Source organism: Triticum urartu, chromosome 1 (genome assembly GCF_003073215.2).
Source record: "Triticum urartu cultivar G1812 chromosome 1, Tu2.1, whole genome shotgun sequence".
Taxonomy (NCBI): Eukaryota; Viridiplantae; Streptophyta; class Magnoliopsida; order Poales; family Poaceae; genus Triticum; species Triticum urartu.
Genome location: NC_053022.1, coordinates 537,607,260 through 537,626,719, shown reverse-complemented (window position 1 = coordinate 537,626,719; position 19,460 = coordinate 537,607,260).

Here is a 19,460-nt window from a genome sequence, read left to right as displayed (position 1 = left end):
AGAGCTCGGATTCTAACCTTGTGTCAGACCCGCGGGCCAAGGGACAGTCTCAGGTAGACAGTTTCTATGGGGCGTAGGCCTCCCAAAAGGTAACGGAGGCGCTCCCATTTAAGGAAAAAGAATTTCACGTTCTTCCTGAAAGGAAGGGAGGATTAGGAAAGTCCTATTGATTGCTGCTTTCTCCAGACCGCCGGGAAAAGGCCTCCGCATAGGCAAGCCACGTGGCAACATCTTCAAATGCTACCGAAAACCTAGAAGCTATATAGTAATAGATAAAGGGTGCGTCACTCTAAAACAACACCTTTAAGAAGGAATAACAGCCCAAACACCAATATTGGCTGGCCCAGCCAGATATTAGAACAAGGGCTATCACCCTAAAAACAGGCTTCGATCCGACACCTTTAACAAGGTAACAAGATGTCGACACCGTCTAATCCGGCTGGATCATGGGGTTTCACCTGGAGAGTGTGTGCCTACAATGGCTGACGCCATCGTTGCCTTCCACCGCAGTGCTAGCCTGTTTAGGGGAAGACGCCAGAAGGGGTGACACCATCATGTTGCTTTTGAACACTGCAACACAGCCGTCTTGCTTGTGGTTGCTAAAGATGGACAACACCTCACTGATTAGCGGCACAACTATTATAACTTAATTTTGGGTGGTTGTGTTCCCCACCATGTAAAACACGATATTCATGTTGCTAAACCACAACGTGTGGTCACAAGTTGTAATACCTTGATTCTTTTTTTATTTTCATTTTTTGGGGCTCGTTTGCTTTTTGTGCCCTTATTTGAATTTTCCTAGACCACTTTGTTTCTAGCCAGAAGAAAGGTGCATCAAGCAACCCAAAAATATCTCTAAGGATATACCGTAATCCTCTTACCATAGCCAAGCCACTCTTCCCAAAGAAATTTTCTTTTTTTCTGAAAACAATGTCCCTGATATTGTGGCTTGACAAAGCAACCCATATTTTCTCCACTTAGAAAATTCCCACAAAATTCAAAGAGCCTCTACTACTTACTAAAACGAGGATCCACCAAAGCATGAGGCTCCATAGTGCACCTTTTGAGCAGATGGACCAACTATTGATATTGCCCTAGATAGATACTTGTGAAGGGACACAACCTATCCTCTAGAGCTGAAAATGTACCACACTACTCATATTACCATATTACTCCACTGCTCCAAAACCGAAATCAACTTGAACATATGATGGCCATAAACTAGCAAACAAACACCTTTGGCTAGGAGTGAAATTTTGGACCAAATTTACCTTCGGCATGGTGTCAGTCGACACCGGCCCTTACAAGTAAGCTTTGTCCGACAATTCCTAATCGACGCTTTAGGCGCCAGTACGAAACCTGGCGCTTGCAACCGCCTCCGTGGGCTGGCCCAACAAGCGCACGGATCACTCGCTCGCGCATGCAGCCGGTTTTGTTCAATCGCCTTGCTCAAACAACCGGTATATGTTCACTCCGTTAACAGTTGTTGGTCAAGTGTTGACCAATTTGACCATTTTCTTTTAAAAACATGGATCTAGAAAAGTTCGTAAATTTGAAAACAGCTTATGAAACTGAAAAAGTTAACGAGTATGAAAAAATCTCACGGATTTGAAAATGTTCATGAATTTAAAAAATCATGTATTTGAAAAAAGGTCTGAAACAATTTTAAAAAAAGGTTCACAAATATGAAAAAAATTCACAATTTGAATAAAATTCTGGGAATTTGAAAAGAATGTTCGTGAATTTGAAAAAAGTTCAAGAATTTGAAAATGTTCACAAATTTGAAAAAAATCAAGAAATTAAGGAAATGTTCAGTAAAACGAAAAACTAGAAAAAGGAGAAAATGAAAATGAAAAAAGAAAGAATAAAAACCGAAGAAAACCCAGTCGAAGAAACCAAAAACCAAAAAAAAAGTCGGAAGCTTTAGAAGCTTCACAAAAGCATTTGTGCTGCTTCTAGAAGCTTCCCAAAACTGTTCATGCTTCTGCGAACGGAGAAGCCAGATGGGCTGGCCCATTTAGAAGCGAGCGTTGGATTGGGCGCCTCGTCCCGTCGACGATGCATCAGGTGGCGGGCTGTTCCAAAAGGAGGACGTTGCCGTTTTCGCAGTTGGTTTTGTCGGTCGCCGCCCCGGTTTTGGTCACCAATGCAAGTCAGTCCTCTCCTACCGTCGACGTGTAGCCCCTTGATCACGTCACAACATTGTTTTCCACATACAACACGGGCTCAATTTCAAAACCAGCGGACACGCGCGCAGAGCCGCAACAGCCGGACAACCCCTGTGTCAGCCGCCTTCTTCTTTCCCCACTTGCACTCCAAGCCATCCTTTAGATGAATCGGATCGATCAACTCCCCCGGGGCAAACTCACATGAACACAACGAATCAATGGATCCTGTTAGAGCATCTACTGCTACAACGAGTGAATTTGGGCCCTCAAACGTCCGCAAACATGTCCGGGCACACCCATAGACAGTAAACGGGTGGACCTCAAATTTTGCCATTTACAACCACAAACCCTATTTCCAAAACACCTAATACATGCAAACGCATGCAAGTCGGTCATTTTTGGATGTCTAGTCTGTGTTGGGCCGGCGGGGCTGTTAAAAAGACCAAATAAATTGAACGCATGATTGGAACCACCAATGATGTTGTCCGTATGCTTCTTCTTCATGGCTCCCTCCCCCAACCTTTTTGGGTCGAATTCCTCCACACCACCTCCAAACCCTACACGCCTTACTTCCTCGTCACCGGTGTCCAACCCAACTACGGTCATCTCCGTGCCTTCGGGTGTTTATGTTTTCCCCATTTCTACACCACAAGTCCTCATAAATTAGCGCTATGCTCGACACGGTGTGTTTTTCTCGGTTACCCCCTTGAGCAGAAGGTCTACCGATGTCTTGATCTTCAAAGTCGACGTCTCACTGTCTTCAGGCATGTTATTTTTGATGAAACCACCTTTTCCTACACCCCTCCCACAGACATGGTCCCAACTGGCCCAGCCGCACCGGATCCTATCCCTATCCCCATGTGCAGTGTGATTTGCTCCCAGATTAGCAGCCCACCTAGCTCGGACGTCGGATATCCCGCTAGTTCCACCTCGTCTCGCGTCGACCCACCCCGTGCACCCCACACGTCCCCTTGACCCACCACTGAGTTGACCGGGTCTCGCGCCCCACCTACCGCTCCCCATGCGTCCACCTCCCACCAGTTGCATGCAGATTCCCTTCTGCCCCCACTTCCGATCGCCCTCAGATCGCCCGCAGATCCCTTCGTCTGTCGTGCCTACCTCCCCTGCACCCTCTGCCCCAGGACCCACCGACTCTCCCTCGCAGCTCACGCCATCCACTCCCACCATGCCATGTCGCCTTGTTGTGCGTGTTACACCACCACTAAATTCACATCGCATGCTGACCAGAGCCAAGCGGGGCTTTGCCCAGCCACGTCGTTCATTCACTTTAACAACCACCACCACCATCTCACCCATCCTCTCCTCATATAAACAAGCCCTAAAATCCCCAATTGGCATGGTGCTATGTGTGATGAATTTAATGCTTTTATTAAGAACGACACTTGGAGTTTGGCTCCTCGTCCTACAGGTACAAATATGGTCATTGGCAAGTGGATCTACCACCACAAATTCAATTCCAATGGCTTGCTGGCTCGGAACAAGGTGCCATGGGTCTTACATGGCTTCACCCAACAAGAAGGTGTCAACTACATGGAGATGCTCAGTCCGGTTGTCACACCGACCACCGTTCGGATCATCCTCGGTCTTGCTACAACTCAGGCTTGGCCCCTTGATCAACTAGACGTCAAGAACGCATTCTTACTCGGTGATCTTGGTGAAACCGTGTATTGCTCTCAACCCGCTGGCTTCATTGACTCCTCCAATCTGAACAACGTATGTCTCCTCAAGAAATCTTTTTATGGGTTGAAACAGCCCCCCCCCCCAAACACACCTAGTTCTTGCGTTTCCAGTCATATATTCTCTCCTTGGGGTTCGTATCTTCCAAATGCGACACCTCACTTTTCATTTTTCATCATGGTTCTTCGGTTGCCTATCTTTTACTCTACGTTGATGATATTATTCTCACTGCCAACTCGCCCTTCACCATGAATTCTATCATCACCTCTCTCAAAACCAAATTAGCCATGATTAATCTTGGAGATATTCACCAATTTCTTCACATTAACGTCAGACGCAACCTCTCTGGTATGTTTGTTTCTCAACCACAGTACGTGCTTGAAATTTTGGAGCTTGCGTTGAACTGCAATCCCATACCGACCCTTGCTGACACCAAATCCAAAGCATCCGCCACTGATAGTTATCCTCTTCCCAACCCTACACTCTACCAGAGTCTCACTGGCGCCCTACAGTACCTCACTTTAACATGCCCGGATATTTCCTATGCCATCCAGCAGGCTTGCCTTTTCAAGCATGACCCACACACCTCGCACTTTCAACTTGTCAAAAGAATTCTTTGTCCTCAAGGGCACCTCACACTTTGGGCTTCAGATCTATATGTCGTCATCTCGCGACCTTGCTGCCTATTCCGACGTCGGTTGGGCCGGCTACCCCGATACACGCAAATCCACCTCTAGGTTTTGCGTCTTCTTGGGCCCAAATCTCATCTCTTGGTCTTCCAAACGGCAGCTCGCAGCCTTTCGCTCGAGCGGCCAACCTCAATACATGGGGTGTCGGTGTCAAAACCAGCGGATCTCGGGTAGTGGGTCCCGAACTATGCGTCTAGGCCGGATGGTAACAGGAGGCAGGGAACACGATGTTTTACCCAGGTTCGGGCCCTCTTGATGGAGGTAAAACCCTACGTCCTGCTTGATTAATATTGATGATATAGGTAGTACAAGAGTAGATCTACCACGAGATCAAGGAGGCTAAACCCTAGAAGCTAGCCTATGGTATGATTGTTGTATATGAAGTTGATTGCCTACGGACTACAACCCTCCGGTTTATATAGACACCAGATAGGGTTAGGGTTACATAGAGTCGGTTACAATGGTAGGAGATCTTGAATATCCGCATCGCCAAGCTTGCCTTCCACGCCAAGGAAAGTCCCATCCGGACACGGGACGAAGTCTTCAATCTTGTATCTTCATAGTCCAGGAGTCTGGCTGAAGGTATAGTCCGGCTACCCGAACACCCCCTAATCCAGGACTCCCTCAGTAGCCCCTGAACCAGGCTTCAATGACGACGAGTCCGGCGCACAAGTTGTCTTCGGCATTGCAAGGCGGGTTCCTCCTCCAAGTCCTTCATAGAAGATTGTAAACACCAAGAGTAGTGTCCGGCTCTGCAAAATAAGCTTCCACATATTGCCATAGAGAGAATAATATTAACACAAATCAAATCTGCTGACGTATTCCGTCGTGCGTCATCACACTACAGCCAAGTCCTTCACTCGAATCGTTTTCACTTTTCCACCTCAGTGTGTTTTGCGAGGCGGTTTCCTTGGCACGTCTTGTCAAAGCAGAGATCGTGTACCCCCTTTTACGGGATTCTCATCAATACGGACGTGGGTAACCCAACCGCGCCACTTATCACGGCGCTTGGGAGGCAAGCGAGTTTTACTAGGCAGGTGGGGACGCACAACCGCATCCACCCATATAAGGGGACAAGGATCCACCTTTTTACCTACGCCCTCTTCCTCCTTTGCCTATCCATCTCCTGCGCACCCGAGCTCCAGCGCCCAAGCCTGCACTTCCCACCTCAACCTTCTCCAGCAATGTCCGGAGCGGGAGGCAAGTGGATGGCCTCCTCCGTCACGGAGGGTAAAGTCAAGAAGCTAAGGAAGGCCGGATACCTGTCCAAGGACATCGCGCACCGGCTTCCCGAAGAGGGGCAGCTTCTCCCCACCCCAAGGCCCCATAAGAGGGTAGTATTTCTCCCCCACTTCCTCCGCGGACTGGGTTTTCCACTCCACCCATTTGTCCGGGGGCTCATGTTCTACTACGGCCTGGATTTTCACGATCTGACTCCGAACTTCATCCTCAACATCTCGGCGTTTATCGTCGTGTGCGAGGCTTTTCTCCGCGTCCGCCCTCATTTCGGCCTCTAGCTCAAGACCTTCAATGTCAAGCCCAAGGTGGTGCGCGGCAACCAGGCGGAGTGCGGAGGCGCCATGGCGGGCAAGATGGCCAACGTCCTATGGTTCGAGGGCTCTTTCATGGAGACCCTAAAGGGATGGCAATCCGGGTGGTTTTATATCACCGAGCCGCGTGATCCGAAATGGACCGCAGCCCCCGAGTTCCGATCCGGACCCCCACACGGCTTATGTCCTGGAAAGAGACGGGCCTGTCGTGGGGTGACGAAAAAGAGGTGACCGGATTGCAAACATGCATCCAGTCCCTGGTGAACAAGCCAGTCCGGCTTGTTAATGTAATCCAGGTTATGCTCGTCCGCCGGATCCTCCCGTGCCAACAACGGGATTTTAATCTGTGGGAGTTCGACCCGGCGCAGCATCATGAAGGAAATATGCCCTAGAGGCAATAATAAAGTTATTATTTATTTCCTTATAATCATGATAAATGTTTATTATTCATGCTGGAATTGTATTAACCGGAAACATAATACATGTGTGAATACATAGACAAACAAAGTGTCACTAGTATGCCTCTACTTGACTAGCTCGTTAATCAAAGATGGTTATGTTTCCTAACCATGAACAATGAGTTGTTATTTGATTAACGGGATCACATCATTAAGAGAATGATCTGATTGACATGACCCATTCCATTAGCTTAGCACCCGATCGTTTAGTATGTTGCTATTGCTTTCTTCATGACTTATACATGTTCCTATAACTATGAGATTATGCAACTCCCGTTTACCGGAGGAACACTTTGGGTACTACCAAACGTCACAACGTAACTGGGTGATTATAAAGGAGTACTACAGGTGTCTCCAAAGGTACATGTTGGGTTGGCGTATTTCGAGATTAGGTTTTGTCACTCCGATTGTCGGAGAGGTATCTCTGGGCCCTCTCGGTAATGCACATCACTTAAGCCTTGCAAGCATTGCAACTAAATGAGTTAGTTGCGGAATGATGTATTACAGAACGAGTAAAGAGACTTGCCGGCAACGAGATTGAACTAGGTATTGGAATACCGACGATCGAATCTCGGGCAAGTAACATACCGATGACAAAGGGAACGACGTATGTTGTTATGCGGTCTGACCGATAAAGATCTTCGTAGAATATGTAGGAGCCAATATGGGCATCCAGGTCCCGCTATTGGTTATTGACTGGAGACATGTCTCGGTCATGTCTACATTGTTCTCGAACCCGTAGGGTCTGCACGCTTAAGGTTACGATGACAGTTATATTATGAGTTTATGCATTTTGATGTACCGAAGGTTGTTCGGAGTCTCGGATGTGATCACGGACATGACGAGGAGTCTCGAAATGGTCGAGACATAAAGATTGATATATTGGAAGCCTATGTTTGGATATTGGAAGAGTTCCGGGTGAAATCGGGATTTTACCGGAGTACCGGGAGGTTACCGGAACCCCCCGGGAGCTAAATGGGCCATGATGGGCCTTAGTGGAAAAGAGAAGAGGCAGCCCTACATGGGCCGCGCGCCCCTCCCCTCCCTTGGTCCGAATTGGACAAGGAGAGGGGGCCGGCCCCTCTCTCTCTTTTCCCCCCTCCACAAGTCCTATTCCAACTAGGATTGTGGGGGGGGGGAATCCTACTCCCAGAGGGAGTAGGACTCTCCTGGCGCGCCCTATGTGGACGGCCAGCCTTCCCCCTTTGGTCCTTTATATACTGAGGCAGAGGCACCCTAGAGACACACAAGTTGATCCACGTGATCTTTTCCTTAGCCATGTGCGGCGCCCCCTGCCACCATAGTCCTCGATAATACTGTAGCGGAGTTTAGGCGAAGCCCTGCTGCTGTAGTGCATCAAGATCGTCACCACGCCATCGTGCTGACGGAACTCTTCCCCGACACTTTGCTGGATCGGAGTCCAGGGATCGTCATTGAGCTAAACGTGTGCTAGAACTCGGAGGTGCCGTAGTTTCGGTGCTTGATCGGTCGGATCGTGAAGACGTACGACTACATCAACCAAACGCTTCCGTTGTCGATCTACTAGGTATGTAGATCACACTCCCCCCTCTCGTTGCTATGCATCACATGATCTTGCGTGTGCGTAGGAATTTTTTTAAAATTACTATGTTCCCCTTCAGTGGTATCAGAGCCTAGGTTTTATATGTTGATGTTATATGCACGAGTAGAACACAAGTGAGTTGTGGGCGATATAAGTCATACTGCCTACCAGCATGTCATACTTTGGTTCGGCGGTATTGTTAGATGAAGCGGCCCAGACCGACATTACGCGTACGCTTACGCGAGACCGGTTCTCCCGACGTGCTTTGCACAGAGGTGGCTTGTGGGTGATAGTTTCTTCAACTTTAGTTGAACCAAGTGTGGCTACGCCCGGTCCTTGCGAAGGTTAAAACGGAGTCAAATTGACAAACTATCGTTGTGGTTTTGATGCGTAGGTGAGATTGGTTCTTACTTAAGCCCGTAGCAGCCACGTAAAACTTGCAACAACAAAGTAGAGGACGTCTAACTTGTTTTTGCAGGGCATGTTGTGATGTGATATGGTCAAGACATGATGCTGAATTTTATTGTATGAGATGATCATGTTTTGTAACCGAGTTATCGGCAACCGGCAGGAGCCATATGGTTGTCGCTTTATTGTATGCAATGCAATCGCGATGTAATGCTTTACTTTATCACTAAACGGTAGCGATAGTCGTGGAAGCACAAGCTTGGCGAGACGATAACGATGCTACGATGGAGATCAAGGTGTCACGCCGGTGACGATGGTGATCACGACGGTGCTTCGGAGATGGAGATCACAAGCATAAGATGATGATGGCCATATCAAATCACTTATATTGATTGCATGTGATGTTTATCTTTTATGCATCTTATCTTGCTTTGATTGACAGTAGCATTATAATATGATCTCTCACTAATTATCAAGAAGTGTTCTCCCTGAGTATGCACCGTTGCGAAAGTTCTTCGTGCTGAGACACCACGTGATGATCGGGTGTGATAGGTTCTACGTTCAAATACAACGGGTGCAAAACAGTTGCACACGCGGAATACTCAGGTTATACTTGACGAGCCAAGCATATACAGATATGGCCTCGGAACACGGAGACCGAAAGGTCGAGCGTGAATCATATAGTAGATATGATCAACATAACGATGTTCACCATTGAAAACTACTCCATCTCACGTGATGATCGGTTATGGTTTAGTTGATTTGGATCACGTGATCACTTAGAAGATTACAGGGATGTCTATCTAAGTGGGAGTTCTTTAAGTAATTTGATTAATTGAACTTAAATTTATCATGAACTTAGTACCTGATAGTATCTTGCTTATGTATGTTTGATTGTAGATAGATGGCTCGTGCTGTTGGTCCGTTAAATTTTAATGCGTTCCTTGAGAAAGCAAAGTTGAAAGATGATGGTAGCAATTACACAGACTGGGTCCGTAACTTGAGAATTGTCCTCATTGCTGCACAGAAGAATTACGTCCTGGAAGCACCGCTGGGTGCCAGGCCTGCTGCAGGAGCAACGCCAGATGTTATGAACGTCTGGCAGAGCAAAGCTGATGACTACTCGATAGTTCAGTGTGCCATGCTTTACGGCTTAGAATCGGGACTTCAACGACGTTTTGAACGTCATGGAGCATATGAGATGTTCCAGGAGTTGAAGTTAATATTTCAAGCAAATGCCCGAATTGAGAGATATGAAGTCTCCAATAAGTTCTATAGCTGCAAGATGGAGGAGAACAGTTCTGTTAGTGAGCATATACTCAAAATGTCTGGGTATAATAATCACTTGATTCAATTGGGAGATAATCTTCCAAATGATTGCGTCATTGACAGAATTCTCCAATCACTGCCACCAAGCTACAAGAGCTTCGTGATGAACTATAATATGCAAGGGATGAATAAGACTATTCCCGAGCTCTTCGCGATGCTGAAAGCTGCGGAGGTAGAAATCAAGAAGGAGCATCAAGTGTTGATGGTCAACAAGACCACTAGTTTCAAGAAAAAGGGCAAAGGAAAGAAGAAGGGGAACTTCAAAAAGAACGGCAAGCAAGTTGCTACTCAAGAGAAGAAACCCAAACCTGGACCTAAGCCTGAAACTGAGTGCTTCTATTGCAAGCAGACTGGTCACTGGAAGCGGAACTGCCCCAAGTATTTGGCGGATAAGAAGGATGGCAAGGTGAACAAAGGTATATGTGATATACATGTTATTGATGTGTACCTTACTAATGCTCGCAGTAGCACCTGGGTATTTCATACTAGTTCTGTTGCTAATATTTGTGACTCAAAACAGGGACTACGGATTAAGCGAACACTAGCAAAGGACGAGGTGACGATGCGCGTGGGAAACGGTTCCAAAGTCGATGTGATCGCAGTCGGCACGCTACCTCTACATCTACCTTCGGGATTAATATTAGACCTAAATAATTGTTGTTTGGTGCCAGCGTTAAGCATGAACATTATATCTGGATCTTGTTTGATGCGAGACGGTTATTCATTTAAATCAGAGAATAATGGTTGTTCTATTTATATGAGTAATATCTTTTATGGTCATGCACTCTTGAAGAGTGGTCTATTCTTATTGAATCTCGATAGTAGTAACACACATATTCATAATGTTGAAGCCAAAAGATGCAGAGTTGATAATGATAGTGCAACTTATTTGTGGCACTGCCGTTTAGGTCATATCGGTGTAAAGCGCATGAAGAAACTCCATACTGATGGACTTTTGGAACCACTTGATTATGAATCACTTGGTACTTGCGAACCGTGCCTCATGGGCAAGATGACTAAAACGCCGTTCTCCGGTACTATGGAGAGAGCAACAGATTGTTGGAAATCATACATACATATGTATGTGGTCCGATGAATATTGAGGCTCGTGGCGGATATCGTTATTTTCTCACCTTCACAGATGATTTGAGCAGATATGGGTATATCTACTTAATGAAACATAAGTCTGAAACATTTGAAAAGTTCAAAGAATTTCAGAGTGAAGTTGAAAATCATCGTAACAAGAAAATAAAGTTTCTACGATCTGATCGTGGAGGAGAATATTTGAGTTACGAGTTTGGTGTACATTTGAAAAATTGTGGAATAGTTTCGCAACTCACGCCACCCGGAACACCATAGCGTAATGGTGTGTCCGAACGTCGTAATCGTACTTTCCTAGATATGGTGCGATCTATGATGTCTCTTACTGATTTACCGCTATCGTTTTGGGGGTACGCTCTAGAGACGGCCGCATTCACGTTAAATAGGGCACCATCAAAATCCGTTGAGACGACACCTTATGAACTATGGTTTGGCAAGAAACCAAAGTTGTCGTTTCTAAAAGTTTGGGGCTGCGATGCTTATGTGAAAAAGCTTCAACCTGATAAGCTCGAACCCAAATCGGAGAAATGTGTCTTCATAGGATATCCAAAGGAAACTATTGGATACACCTTCTATCACAGATCCGAAGGCAAGACTTTTGTTGCTAAATTCGGAAACTTTCTGGAGAAGGAGTTTCTCTCAAAAGAAGTGAGTGGGAGGAAAGTAGAACTTGACGAGGTAACTGTACCTGCTCCCTTATTGGAAAGTAGTGCATCACAGAAAACTGTTTCTGTGACACCTACACCAGTTAGTGAGAAAGCTAATGATAATGATCATGAAACTTCAGAACAAGATACTACTGAACCTCGTAGATCAACCAGAGTAAGATCCGCGCCAGAGTGGTACGGTAATCCTGTTCTGGAAGTCATGCTACTAGAACATGATGAACCTACGAACTATGAAGAAGCGATGGTGAGCCCAGATTCCGCAAAGTGGCTTGAAGCCATGAAATCTGAGATGGGATCCATGTATGAGAACAAAGTGTGGACTTTGGTTAACTTGCCCGATGATCGGCAAGCAATTGAGAATAAATGGATCTTCAAGAAGAAGACTGACGCTGACGGTAATATTACTGTCTACAAAGCTCGACTTGTCGCAAAAGGTTTTCGGCAAGTTCAAGGGATTGACTACGATGAGACCTTCTCACCCGTAGCGATCCTTAAGTCTGTCCGAATCATGTTAGCAATTGCCGCATTTTATGATTATGAAATTTGGCAGATGGATGTCAAAACTGCATTCCTGAATGGATTTCTGGAAGAAGAGTTGTATATGATGCAACCAGAAGGTTTTGTCGATCCAAAGGGAGCTAACAAAGTGTGCAAGCTCCAGCGATCCATTTATGGACTGGTGCAAGCCTCTCGGAGTTGGAATAAACGTTTTGATAGTGTGATCAAAGCATTTGGTTTTATACAGACTTTTGGAGAAGCCTGTATTTACAAGAAAGTGAGTGGGAGCTCTGTAGCATTTCTGATATTATATGTGGATGACATATTACTAATTGGAAATGATGTAGAATTTCTGGATAGCATAAAGGGATACTTGAATAAAAGTTTTTCTATGAAAGACCTCGGTGAAGCTGCTTACATATTAGGCATTAAGATCTATAGAGATAGATCAAGACGCTTAATTGGACTTTCACCAACCACATACCTTGACAAAGTTTTGAAGAAGTTCAAAATGGATCAAGCAAAGAAAGGGTTCTTGCCTGTGTTACAAGGTGTGAAGTGGAGTAAGACTCAATGCCCGACCAATGCAGAAGATAGAGAGAATATGAAAGATGTTCCCTATGCATCAGCCATAGGATCTATCATGTATGCAATGTTGTGTACCAGACCTGATGTGTGCCTTGCTATAAGTCTAGCAGGGAGGTGCCAAAGTAATCCAGGAGTGGATCACTGGACAGCGGTCAAGAACATCCTGAAATACCTGAAAAGGACTAAGGATATGCTTCTCGTATATGGAGGTGACAAAGAGCTCATCGTAAAAGGTTACGTTGATGCAAGCTTTGACACTAATCCGGACGATTCTAAATCGCAAACCGGATACGTGTTTACATTAAACGGTGGAGCTGTTAGTTGGTGCAGTTCTAAACAAAGCGTTGTAGCGGGATCTACATGTGAAGCGGAGTACATAGCTGCTTCGGAAGCAGCAAATGAAGGAGTCTGGATGAAGGAGTTCATATCCGATCTAGGTGTCATACCTAGTGCATCGGGTCCAATGAAAATCTTTTGTGACAATACTGGTGCAATTGCCTTGGCAAAGGAATCCAGATTTCACAAGAGAACCAAGCACATCAAGAGACGCTTCAATTCCATCCGGGATCTAGTCCAGGTGGGAGACATAGAGATTTGCAAGATACATACGGATCTGAATATTGTAGACCTGTTGACTAAGCCTCTTCCACGAGCAAAACATGATCAGCACCAAGGCTCCGTGGGTGTTAGAATCATAACTGTGTAATCTAGATTATTGACTCTAGTGCAAGTGGGAGACTGAAGGAAATATGCCCTAGAGGCAATAATAAAGTTATTATTTATTTCCTTATAATCATGATAAATGTTTATTATTCATGCTGGAATTGTATTAACCGGAAACATAATACATGTGTGAATACATAGACAAACAAAGTGTCACTAGTATGCCTCTACTTGACTAGCTCGTTAATCAAAGATGGTTATGTTTCCTAACAATGAATAATGAGTTGTTATTTGATTAACGGGATCACATCATTAAGGGAATGATCTGATTGACATGACCCATTCCATTAGCTTAGCACCCGATCATTTAGTATGTTGCTATTGCTTTCTTCATGACTTATACATGTTCCTATAACTATGAGATTATGCAACTCCCGTTTACCGGAGGAACACTTTGGGTACTACCAAATGTCACAACGTAACTGGGTGATTATAAAGGAGTACTACAGGTGTCTCCAAAGGTACATGTTGGGTTGGCGTATTTCGAGATTAGGTTTTGTCACTCCGATTGTCGGAGAGGTATCTCTGGGCCCTCTCGGTAATGCACATCACTTAAGCCTTGCAAGCATTGCAACTAAATGAGTTAGTTGCGGAATGATGTATTACAGAACGAGTAAAGAGACTTGCCAGCAACGAGATTGAACTAGGTATTGGAATACCGACGATCGAATCTCGGGCAAGTAACATACCGATGACAAAGGGAACGACGTATGTTGTTATGCGGTCTGACCGATAAAGATCTTCGTAGAATATGTAGGAGTCAATATGGGCATCCAGGTCCCGCTATTGGTTATTGACTGGAGACATGTCTCGGTCATGTCTACATTGTTCTCGAACCCGTAGGGTCCGCACACTTAAGGTTACGATGATAGTTATATTATGAGTTTATGCATTTTGATGTACCGAAGGTTGTTCGGAGTCCCGAATGTGATCACGGACATGACGAGGAGTCTCGAAATGGTCGATACATAAAGATTGATATATTGGAAGCCTATGTTTGGATATCGGAAGTGTTCCGGGTGAAATCGGAATTTTACCGGAGTACCGGGAGGTTACCGGAACCCCCCGGGAGCTAAATGGGCCATGATGGGCCTTAGTGGAAAAGAGAAGAGGCAGCCCTACATGGGCCACGCGCCCCTCCCCTCCCTTGGTCCGAATTGGACAAGGAGAGGGGGCCGGCCCCTCTCTCTCTTTTCCCCCCTCCACAAGTCCTATTCCAACTAGGATTGGGGGGGGGGGAATCCTACTCCCAGAGGGAGTAGGACTCTCCTGGCGCGCCTTATGTGGCCGGCCAGCCTCCCCCCTTTGGTCCTTTATATACTGAGGCAGAGGCACCCTAGAGACACACAAGTTGATCCACGTGATCTTTTCCTTAGCCGTGTGCGGCGCCCCTTGCCACCATAGTCCTCGATAATACTGTAGCGGAGTTTAGGCGAAGCCCTGCTGCTGTAGTGCATCAAGATCGTCACCACGCCGTCGTGCTGACGGAACTCTTCCCCGACACTTTGCTGGATCGGAGTCCGGGGATTGTCATCGAGCGGAACGTGTGCTAGAACTTGGAGGTGCCGTAGTTTCGGTGCTTGATCGGTCGGATCGTGAAGACGTACGACTACATCAACCAAACGCTTCCGTTGTCGATCTACTAGGTATGTAGATCACACTCCCCCCTCTCGTTTCTATGCATCACATGATCTTGCGTGTGCGTAGCAAATTTTTTGAAATTACTACGTTCCCCTTCACATCAAACCCTCAGCAGGCTCTTTGACACGACGTACGAAGACGCCTGGAAGATGCTATTCAAGGGCGCCGAGGCTCTCGCATCCGCTTCCGAGGACCGCGGATACAGCTCGCAGCGTCACGCTAGCGAGGTATGCCATCTACACCTTTTACAGGATGTTAAGCTTTTTTCATAGTTTGACTCTATGCGGGATCTAAACTCCCTTACCTTTGACAGGCTTGGCGGGCGATATCTGGACCGATTAACTGTCCGGCTCCGCTGCCCGAAGACCCAGCCCCAGCTCTACTAGCAAAGCTGCTGGTTCCGGCGCCTTATGTGGTGCCGGAGAAGAAGGCTAAGAAGAAGAAGACCACGGGGACTCGAAAGAGTGCCCGCAACGTGGTGGTGTCGGACTCGTCATCTGATGAGTCCGAGACGCCCTCCTCCCGCGAAAACGAGGAGGAGGAAGAAGAAAACTCTCCCCCCCAGCGGAGGGAGGAGAGAAGAGGAAGGCCGCCCCAACGGGGGAGGCCGAGGGGTCTAAGAAAAGGAAGACCCCTCCGCCGGACTACGCCCCCAACGCCGAAGAGGGCAAAGAGGAGTGGCCAAACAGGGCCAAGCGTCCGGCGAAATCGTAAGTTTGGATATCAGAATAACTCATGATGTTCCTTTGTTGCACAGCTTTCCCTAATGTCGAATGTAATTATGCAGTACGCCCCGGGCCGAATTCGACGAATCGTCGGGCGGCTCCCTAGACTCATCGGACGTGAACTCAGTTCCGCCCGCTGTCTCCCCCCGCACTGCAAACGATGCCGAAGTGGCGTCGCGACAAGCTCTGGGGCAGGAGGAGGTGGTCCCGGAGGAGCCGCAAGGCAACCTCCCGGACTCCAGGGGTGAAGGGGATAAGGCTCCCCAGGGCTCTCAGTCCGGCTTTGTGCCGGACACCGCGCCGGAATCTTCCACAGTTCCGGACCGCGGTAGGCGAACTCCTTCCAAGAGGAGCAAGCCTTCTGAGCCGGCGGCCTCCGTCCAACCGGAGGTGCCAGACAATCTGTTGGAGGTGCTTGACGATGCCTCCATCGGCGAGGGGCACCGTACTATTATGAGTACGGTGATCCAGAAGGTTCAGTCTGCCAAGAGCGGACTGACTGAAGCTTGCGCTAGCCTTCTAACAGGCTTCGAGGTAAGTAAAAATATGTAAAAATATTACCGCATAGACAGTAGCCCCTGATGCTCCGTTTGGCGTTCGGAAAGAAAAGCCGAATAGAGGATCTATTAAATATCGCAGGAGTCTAACAAAAAAGAGTCAATATGCTTATGCAGGCTTCGCTGCTATCCACCGCCGCACTGACTGCGGAGGTGGGTGTCCTGAAGCAGGACCTCGAGCGGACCGAGCAAGAGCTCGGCCTTGCCCAGCGGCGGCTCGAGGAGGAAGAAGGTAAGAAATACCTTACAGAAAAAGTGCCTATAAAAAGGCTTGATTGCAAAAAAGAGTAACATGATTGTACTGCTTATTGTAGGGGCCACGACTAAGGTGGCGACCCTTAAGCAGGCGCTGTCTGAGGCCGAAAAGAAAACGGCCGTGGAGCGCACCGAGCGAGACAGACTTGGGGCTCAGGTCGGCGAGGTGCAGCAAGAGCTTCAACCTCTCATGAAAAAACATGAGAGTTTGGAGCTGGAATCGAAGGCGCAAGCATCCGAGCTTGCAACGGCCCTAGAGGCTGCCAAGTCTGCCAAGGCCGAAGCCCAAAAGGCCCTCCAAGAGTTGGAGGAGATGAGGAAGATAGCAGCGGGTAAGGCATTCTTTATGCAAAGCAGAAATATAAAAGTGAACTACCTATTACTTACCCGAATCCGGAGCTCTCCAGGGGCATTCACAGATCTTCCCCGCAGCGTATCCGCCGCCGCCGCATTCTACCGAGCTGAAGAGGGTAGCTCGACGGAGAAGGTGTTCTGGTCTCAGTATTCTGAGGCCGGACACCCTGTGCCCTTGAGCGACCAGCTGAAACAGCCGGTCGAGCTCCACAAGGCGGCCGAGTAGGCCATGAAGGGCTTCATAGTTCGGCTGTGGTTCGGAGAGGCCCTGCCTGGGAGCTATTTCGGGCTGGTGCGGCGGCTGGTGGAGGCCTGTCCGAGGCTTGAGGTCATCAAGCGCTCCGTCTGCATTGAAGGTGCCCGCCGGGCCCTTGCCCGTGCAAAGGTGCACTGGGGTAAGCTGGACGATGAGAAGCTTGTGAAGGACGGGCCGCCGCCGGGGAAGGAGCATCACAAGCCCAAGAACTACTACAAAGATGTTCTTGCAGGTGCCCGCCTTGTGGCGGATGAATGTACCAAGGATGTGATATTTGAATGAAATCGCTCGTGTTTATCCTGTGCGCTGAAAACTTGTTCATATGCGCTAAGCAATGCTTATTGAATTTAAAATATTACTTTCTGTGCGGCCGTTTATCAAAAATTGAGAGATGGCCAGTCGTCGGCTTCTGCCCCCGTGCCACTAGTGCTGGGGTGTTCGGGATAAACCTGAGCGCTCTTTTTCCCATAGTTGGGTCCTTCGAGGGAGGCGCTCAGCACAACGAACCAGGCAATCGAACTATAATGCTTGAACACTCTCACTTAGCCATAGAACTCTATAATTTTAAATTTCGGCGAAGCCCCTAGTTCAGAAGACCGAGTTCGGGGCGCTATCCACGCCTTGGCCGGACAAAGCCAGCTCCTCGCTCGAAGCGGCATAAGCCTTTAGGGACTCGAAAAACCTCTCGAACAGCGACCGGTCTCTCGCCACATCATGACAGTCAGTTTTAGCTTTCTCCACTGAGGTGCTTAACCCAGCTGAACCGGGGCACAATCGCAGTGGTTCTCCTAGTGCTACCTTAGCCGATAGAGCAGAACGTAAGGCACCAAAACATAGGAGCCGGGCAAACGCAACTATTGACCCAAATCATGATTCGGAGCCGATGCATATAGTGCTATAAGTTCGGGGTGCCGCACTTGTGGAAGTGTACGGACTTCTCACACCATTATGAGGGGTACTGAAGCCCCTGGCATGTTTGCCGTACGATGGTGTACGGGTGCAATCATGTCATTTAATAAACATAAATGTGAAAAGAAGATAATGCAAAAAATAGACAAGAAGCTAAGAATTGTTTATAGAGAGGCTATTTATCAAAGACGAACGATACAAATAGTGCGGTAAGCAAAAGCTATTGGACTATTCAGTATGTCCTGACCAGGGGCAGGCCGCGGAATTGTATTTAAAACAGGTATACCGCTCGTAACAGAGACCACCTGGGAGTTCCATAATGCGGCATGGCTTGTCTGCCTCCCTGGATCTTGCATCGTTTGTGCGGCAGTCGAATTGCCGAACAGGTCGTCCGAAGTATGGAGTCATGAAAGTAAGAAAAAATTAAAAAAAGAATCCGGCGTAGTTATTGTGCCCCTTCCCCTGTGCCCATGGTATTTCAAGGGCATAGTTATGTACGCGAGGTACTGGTTTCGCTATGTCGTGAAAGCTGGGGTTGGGGCCGCATTGCTACGCTTGCTCAGAGTGTGCCAGGCGGTCCTGTTGTGGGTTACTCCGGGCGCGCTTGGCAGTGTCTGGCTTTTTAATGGTAGGACTGGAGAATTGCCTGAGAAGGCTACTTTGTACCTCCGCTGCGAGAGCCGCCGTATGATCCTCCGTACGGAGGGAGCGTTCGGTGTTTCCGTTGACCGTAATTACTCCTCGAGGGCCTAGCATCTTGAGCTTGAGATATGCGTAGTGCGGCACCGCATTGAACTTTGCGAATGTGGTTCGTCCGAGCAGGGCGTGATAGCCACTGCGAAACGAGACTATATCGAAGATTAACTCTTCGCTTCAGAAATTGTCCGGGGATCCGAAGACCACGTCAAGTGTTACTGAGCCTGTACAGTTGGCTTCTACACCTGGTATAACGCCTTTAAAGGTCGTTCTTCTGGGCTTAATCCTTGAGGGATCTATGCCCATTTTCCGCACTGTATCCTGATAAAGCAGGTTCAGGCTACTGCCACCGTCCATGAGGACTCTTGTGAGATGAAATCCGTTGATGATTGGGTCGAGAACCAATGCTGCGAAGCCGCCATGACGGATGCTAGTGGGATGGTCCCTTCGATCAAAAGTGATCGGGCAGGAGGACCATGGGTTGAACTTTGGGGCGACTGGCTCCATCGCGTATACGTCCCGTAGCGCACGCTTCCGCTCCCGCTTGGGAATGTGGGTTGCGTATATCATGTTCACCGTCCGCACTTGTGGGGGAAAGCCCTTTTGTCCATTGTTGTTCGGCGGCTTG